Below are 8,122 nucleotides of genomic sequence, written 5' to 3'. Positions count from 1 at the left end.
GGCGCCAGCCTACGGCGGCGCATGCGCCTCTGCGACGCAGCCACCTCCCTCCGGGCCGGCAGGTGCTGCCATAGCCCCGCCCCCTCACACACAGGGCGGGGTGGAGGAACACGGGGCCGCACCGCGTGGGTGAGTCGCTAGTTCGAGTCCCGCCGTGTCCGTCCGCGCCCTTCTTTCCAGCTGGAGAAAAGCACCCGGGGCGGGGCGCTCCGCCTGCAGCCGGGCAGACGCGCTGGGCTGGGGGAAGCTTCTGTCCCAGCCCAGCTCCCCTCACCCCCTTCCCTCAAGGCTGGCTGGAGGAGCAGGAGCCTCTCTGAAGGTCCTGGGATAGGAGCTTCCCACCCTCCTCGCAGCCGGCAGGGGAGAGGAGGGGAGGTGCATCCGAGCACTGGGTGGTGCTCACCTGCTTTGTGGACTTGGAAGACACTTTGCCTCAAAATGGGCTGGTGCTTGGTTGCAGTTGCAGCGCCACTGGAGCTGGTCAGCAGACAGCTTATCCCAACTCTTAATGTCAGCATCCATTTTCTCGAGGTATGCCTTCAATACGTCCTTGTTACACGTCCCCTGGCCCCCCGCAAGACCTCAGGCCATTACCAAGATTGGAGTAGAGCACTTGTTTTGGGAGTTGAGAGTCGGCCATCTGTACACAATGCCCGGTCCAGCAAAGTTGGTGCTCAAAGATCATGGACTCAGTGCTGGCAACATTGGCTTTAGCAAGGAAGCTGGCATTTGTGCAGAAATTTTCCCATTTGATGTGAAAGATTTTCTGGAGATTTTCTTTGATGATACCTCCCCAAGGTCTTGAGATGACAACAGTAAATCACCCACCTTTCACATCTGCAGAGGAGACTGGGGATGACGATGACTTCGTAGACCTGAATCTTGGAGTCTTTCCAGAGATTACAATGAATAAAGACATGCCAAGTCCTTAAATGGAGCCACCCACCTTGGTGTCCACATTTGCTGCAAATGTCTCTGGGCCTCCATTCCCGATGCATACAATGAGAATAAAATGTCCCCCTTAATTCCCCACAAGGACATATTTTTTATTAACAGTTGGCACCTTGCAGAAGGTACCATGAGGAAACTAATAATGGTATTCAGGACGGAGTGATGGGTGTGCAGTAAATAAGGCTTCAAGCCATGTAGTGAGCAATGAAGAGAAAATGAAACATTGAATAGCTGCTCCTTCAGAGAGCATTGTTCAGCCTGGGTGTTGAGTGAGGCAGTGACCTGCACAAAACAGTTTGTGCTCATAGAACTGAAGACTGGATCATAACCTCTGCACTTGGACAGGGGTGTCAAAGTCCCACCCTGGGCTATATCTGGACTTCAGGGCTCCATTGTGGGCTGGATCTGGCATGGAGCACAGGATGGGGGCGGCTTGATCAGTGGGGAAACTAGTAGGAACAACAGTGAGACCAGCAGGGATAACAATATTAGGGCCATAGGTGACACGTAGGGGGAGAACAGGGGGGCATATGCCCCCCATGACAGGACCATCCCCACTGCTGACGCCGTCAGTGGCAGCATCAGCAGGTGCTTGGTGTCCCCCCCTGCAGTGGCATACCGACGGGGGGGACAGAGGGTTGGTCCCGTGATGGCAATTCCAGTTTCACTGCTGGCATTTCTGGGCTCGGTGATCGGCCAGGCCCCCTCTGCTCAGCAATCAGGTGCCCCCCGCACCCAGATTCAGGAGGCACCAGTCACCCGTGAATAGGGCAAGTGGCAATGGGATCAGTAGCCTGGTAGATGAGATAGAGTCGCCCCCCATGGACCAGATCCAACCCATGGGTCATGTTTAACACTCCTATATTAGAATTAAAATCAAATTAAACAATTACAATTGTTCTAACCTTAATTCAGGCATAATTCAACCCTAATTTGAATAGTTGATATTGCAACCTTAACATGCTCTTCATGTAAGTTTTTTTTGTATTGCATCATTACTAAAGCTATCTGACATTTTTCTGTCCTCACATGTATGCTTCGTCCTGTGAAGCTCTGTTCTACTCCTTATCTTGTCTTTTTTATGCCTTTGCTACAAGCCAGAAATGGTAGGAGGGCTAATGCTGACAGGACTCCAGTTGACCATCAGCCTAGCTAGAGCAGGTCTGCAATGCTTGAAATAACAGTAGTAGTTTGGCTGCACCTTTGCTGTCTGTCACCATTGTTATTAGTTATTGAGCTGAAAGCATCGTAGTAGTGGTAGGGAATTTTCTCAAATACCTTCTAGTGCAGACACCATCATTTCATTCATGAAGTTGGGGGATCCAGGTCACATTTCAGTTACCTATTAAAATGTTAATTATCTTGACAGTTTTCCATAGAACTTGTGTAAAAATCCTGTTTGTCCAGTCCTGCAAGATATAGCCACAGAAAAATAATGGTCTTTTTGAGACCTAAGCCACAGGAAAAAGAACTCTGTTAAGAAAGGAGGAAAAGTGACATGACAAAAAAGAATGCAAAGCAGACATAGGTATCAATGTCCTATATCAATCTGGTACAATTTAAAGGTATTCTAGCATTTGCAAAAAGACTCAGAGAACAGAGATTTTTTACTTCAAGGCAAGTACATAGCCTTGGTTCTGCAAACCCTTATAATACAATTTCATTCACTGATACTATAATTAATTAAAACAGAATCCAATCAATCCTGTTTGAACCTAGTTTTGCCAAAATTGAGGGCACATTGTGGAAAAAAATCCTAAAAAACATTGTTGCAAAACAGACATTTCAAATGGAATCAAAATGTTAAGAAAAAGGCATCACAACCCTTCCTCATTATACATTCTGGTCTGTGGACTATAAGAAATCCTACAGTCCTTAATCCTGTAAAATGTCTATAATTGGCCTGACAATCTTCAGTCTTTGCCAGATTAGTTAGCAGGCAGCCTGAGAAACAGAATAAAAGGCAATATAGTTCCAGAGACATTTGAGTAAGTTAAAATTAATCTTTAACAGAATGACTGTCAAAATAATCTCTCATATTTTGAAATTTGTACCTGCTTTGAATCTCAAACAAGTAACACCAACAATCTGCAGAGAATATATTTAATATAGTTCAAACTGAAAACTGAAGCTATTAAAAATGTTTTTCTTCACGAATCTATTACTAAAAAGAAATTAATTGATTTTATGTTTTAAAACAAAGTTTTATGTTCCCCTGTGATTTCTCTCTGGGTTGATTCCTTTTTTTAAAAAGCAATATTTTATTGTTAATATAAATGCACAAAATCACAGCTGTCATTAAAATGATGTGCAGCCAACAGCCTAGACAGACTAGTTTATGCCCTCATTTTTGTAGTCTATGCAGCAATAATGCACCCTGAAAGCTCTGTTCAGTAAAACCATACAGCCCCCAAGTTCTGGTCTTTAGAAATGAGTGGAAGGTTGTTGTTTGTCTGGGTGTTTGTTTCCCTCTTCCTGACACCCAGAAGCTGCATTATCTCAAAGGCCACTAATACTTGCTATAACCATGCAACCTTTCAAGTAAGCTTCTTAAGTCATTCTTTGTCATCCTTTTGGGATGCTTAAGTAGCTCTGCTACAAAATAATGTCTCATCCTATCTACAACTGGCTGGAAAATCCCCCCCCATCCTATTACAATCAGACTTTGCCACAATAAACAAACATTGATGACCGCCAGGCTTGATTACTTCTCTCTAGTTGAGGAATAGGATGCCTGGCTACAAAAGGCAGCAGCCTGTCTGCCTGGCATCACCATGAGCAGATTTCCCAATGTGCCTCTCTCAACTAGTTCCTTACTGAGTACAAAATCTAGTTCTAAATCTCTGTCCTAATATTCACCATCCTCTGTTGGAGAGATTGTCTCTGGCAACATAACAAGTCTCTTTCTGTGACTGCTACATTCCACCTGAGCCATCAAATCTATTGATCACAAAAGGGAGGAAACATGGGTAAGGGCTACACACATTTCACCGAGGTTGGACCCAGACTTTGGAAGTATTTTATGTGAAAAATAAGAATGGCCAGAGAAAAGTGCTCATTTCTTTGACTAGATTTTCCTTGGAGGAGGGTTTCTCATACAGAATCCTCCAAATACTAGCATTAACTAATCCAGTTCTTCTTACAGGCTATGAAGGAAGGAAATTAAGATAGTTTCAGTTTTCTATATGAGGAGGTGTTCTAATATGAAGGACACCATATAGACATTTAGGCAGAGAAACAAAATATATAGATCATTAAACCAGCAGTCTAGCCACCTGCAATACTTTTTGTCATATCTTATTAGTTTTAAATATTGTATAGGCTATATACAGTAACTCACATTGCAAGGAGATAGCAGAATCATAGATGTAAGATAACAGAAGTGCAGAATAACAAAAGTGCAAATCTCTTAATGAAAAACATACATGAAGCAGAGCTTTTCAATAAAAGGTATGCTGAATAATTCAAACAGCTTTAGACCCTATTACTGCACCACTAACTTTTAGGGGCTTCAGGCTGGTGCAGGAGTTCACCTAATTCTACAATTCACATTTCATTTCCTCCTTTACTAACAGTTATTTTGTAGATCGGGATTTGAAAAGTTACTTTGCAGCTGAGATACACCTTCAAACATTCATAATACCAGTAGAACCTGCTATACCATATTGTAAACCATGTATAACTTTAAAGGGACAGACAGATTTGCTAAGTGTAGGCTGACCATATGGAAATCCCAGAAATCTGGGACACTGCCCCCTCTTTGGCTGCAAGGTGCTCCATGCCGCTCCGACTCCGCCTTGTGTCCTGCACACCTGTGTTTTCGGATGCCCCTTATAATTCCCAACAGCTGGCCACGACCAGCCTCTGAAATATGGTCACGCTAGCTAAGTGCCTTTCATTAAAGGATTACAATCAACTTTCTAGAGACGGTTGTATCATACCATCTGCTGAAAATCCTAAATGTCCTGTTATACAGATGAGAAAACAGAGACATAGAATTTAAAGCTATACCTATGCCAGGAAAATTTGAAAGTATTCAGCTAGTTCAACCAGAAGTTTTTTGCCATAGTGTTAGCTAGAAAACAAATCTAATCAGGACATTGGTAAAAATGACCATCCATTTATGTGTGCCTTATTAAACTACAGTTACACCATTGCTTCCATCAATTCAGCTGATAATATTAAAACACACTGGTAGGGGATATATTTTTTGGACATCTATCCGCTTTACCCATGACTTCAATGACTAGCTTAAATCACAATACATCTGCTGCAGAACTGAAAAAAAAGCCAAGATTTAATTCCCAGAGTTCTGTTCTATTAAATAATGAGCCCGCTTAATAGAATGTGGAATCAACATAACAATGAAAATTTAAAATGGTCTCAGAAAAGTCAATATCTGTCAGAGTCCAAAAATGGAATGCCATTAATTTATAACTAAATAATAAAACACAAACAGCAAAAAGTTAAAATTGAAAGATCTTTTTTTAAACAACATATAATTAGCCTATAGGAGTCATTAACAAGATATCGTGGAAGCCAAATACTTAGTAAGATTAAAAAAGAAAGGATTAGAACTCAGTTTCTTTAGTAAGGATAAAAATGAATAAAGAATATACATTTTCATTTTTTCAGGGCACAGCAGAATCACTAACATGGATTAAAAGGAAACTTCCCCTCTGAGCAGGTTATTTCATAATTATCCACTATGTCAGTAATTGCACTTTTCTCAGAAGCATCTAGTATCCGTCACTCTTGGAAACACATGAAGCATTGATGTGATGTAGTTTGGCAAAGCATATCACATGTATAGTGCCATTACTACTTCTGAAGAAGTTTGTAAGTGTCATTTTCTTCCATGCAGCAGAAATGACATTGACAAGATGATTAAATGTTCTGTATTTATCATTTAAAGACTGCATAAATTTATCTTGACTAGATGTGACCCAGGGTTGTATCCGGAGCATCAATGAGTCTCGCATTAATCCCCCAGCTGGAAAATAGCAGAAGAGCCAAGCCTGAATTCAAAAATTAGAAAACAAAAGCTATACTTTCACCCAACATGTACTCTGATTTATGGTCCTTACAAATCTATAGAGAAGAATTAGGAATTCCTTTGCCTATCATGGTTCCAATATTAGCTTTCCCTTAGTCCACCAAAATAATTAAATAATGGGAAAGAAAGATGATATTTGTTAAAGGGCAGGATCAGGATACAGGAGATGTTACGTTTTACCTGCAACTGTGCCACAAAATGGAATACCAGCTCTGTGCCTGAATTTTTCTCTTGCTCAACTGCAGCTGACAATATCACTCCTTTTACTTTAGAGGAGTGTTATAAAGCCTAATTTACCAGTAACTGTAAAGTGCATTTAATTCTCCAAACCAAAAATGTAGTAAAAATATCCAGTGATATTCTAGTAGAATTAGGTTGCCTTCATCGTCTCCCATGTTGTAAAGACTGAATTAAAAGCAGATTGCAGGCCAGGCTGCCACATTTCTTTTCCCTAAAGTGGCAACAGTAATTTTAAAAAATCTGCAGTTGCTAGCCATTTTTATGTTTTGATGCAACGTTCTTTTATTCCATACACCATTTACTGCCCTGGAGGCTGTACCAAAAATTTTCTACTTGCCTTAAGCATATGCTCAAGTTCAAATTTCAGATTTTTCTTCTTTAGTTTTGGTCACCCGAGCTGACCTGTATTTCCTGTACTGATGGCAAAGGTTTGCAGATTCAGCACAAAGCTGCTGAACAGCACAGCAGCATTCCTGTAATCTGAGTCCATCGGGTACTTTTCTGGCCTCACAACTGTAAAAACCACTTAGTGTTGTGAACACCAAAACAGCTTCATCACTTTAACAAAATGAGAGTGCTACTTCGCAGGATCAAAGACTACATTTCAGTGTTCAAGGGAGCACTGAGATTTTTGAACTTAAAATAATAAGATTCTCCCTTGTTAGGAACCCAGGTCAAAAGTGTAATGCTTCTTAGGAATTTTTGAAAGAGGGTAGTTTCAAAAAGTTCAAACGAAGAAGGCTAGTTGAGGCAGTGGTGAGAGCGACTGGATTGCATTGCCTGCAGAAAAAAAAGTTAAAGATTTGAAAGAGCTACTCAGTGCAGAGGCAAATCAGTGGGAGGAAACCAATTAAAATTAATGATCTGGAGAGAAAGTCAGTATCATCGGCCCTTTTCATTCAGTTGACTAGCCCAAAATTCAGTGTTTTTTGTTCTTCCAGTTAGGAGGAAAAATTGATAATAGATTCAGATACCTGTTGGAATCCTGTTTATTTACAAAGGATGTACAAAGTCCTGTTTCCCCAGACACAGGAAGAATCAAACATCAAAGGACAGGAGACAGTTTTCTAGCCCTGGGTCCAAGCCTCTTTCAGCCAGCAACTGACTGCAAAGCTCAATTTCTCAGTTTAGACTGTTTTTGTTTTCAGGGGGTGCTTCTGTGGCTGTCAGGCTCTCCATTTCTTCTTTGAGTCTGGGTCGGTCTCGTCTTGCTTACTTCTTTGCCTTACACATACCCTTCTGTCTAAAATACCACAGAGAAAAGTCTTTCATTTGCATAATTCCAGTTTCTGAGAAGAATTGCATATACCTTAGTTCTGACATAGGCCTGGATTCTGATTTGAGGCATTTCAGACTTCAACAAAGGGCAGCTGTTAATCTTAGCATTTTCATCAAGGTTGGGCCCAGCCTGTAACAACATCATAAAGCGCACATCCCACCAGCATTTTATATGGATCATTACTATCCAGTGTGTTTTACTGAGAGTTTTGTATTAATATGAGCCACAGTTCTAAGGGAGGTTTTGCCTGGATTGAATTAGTAGAAAATTACTGGCTCTGTTCACAGGTTAGAAGGGAGAAAATCTGTGAAATAGATAAGCCTTCATATTTATTCTCTGAAGAAATAGAAGTGTTCACTTTCCTTCTTTCATACACACATGGTTAGCAAACTGAAGCATCTGTATCTTTACTGAATGCCTTTGATCAAATAAATCAAAATGCAGCAAAAGCTGTATCTCACAAAAACATAATGATGCATGACAGTACAATCACTGTGAACAACTGGTCTAATCACTGGGTGGAAAACTGGCTACAGGGTAGGACCCACAGAGTTCTTATGAATGGATCTGTGTCGTCCTGGTGAGAAGTGGCCAAT

This window comes from Gavialis gangeticus, unplaced genomic scaffold, assembly GCF_001723915.1.
Source record: "Gavialis gangeticus isolate Ggan-Ray unplaced genomic scaffold, GavGan_comp1, whole genome shotgun sequence".
NCBI classification, from domain to species: domain Eukaryota; kingdom Metazoa; phylum Chordata; order Crocodylia; family Gavialidae; genus Gavialis; species Gavialis gangeticus.
The sequence above is the reverse complement of the archived record's forward strand: the minus strand, read 5'-3'. Positions refer to the sequence as shown.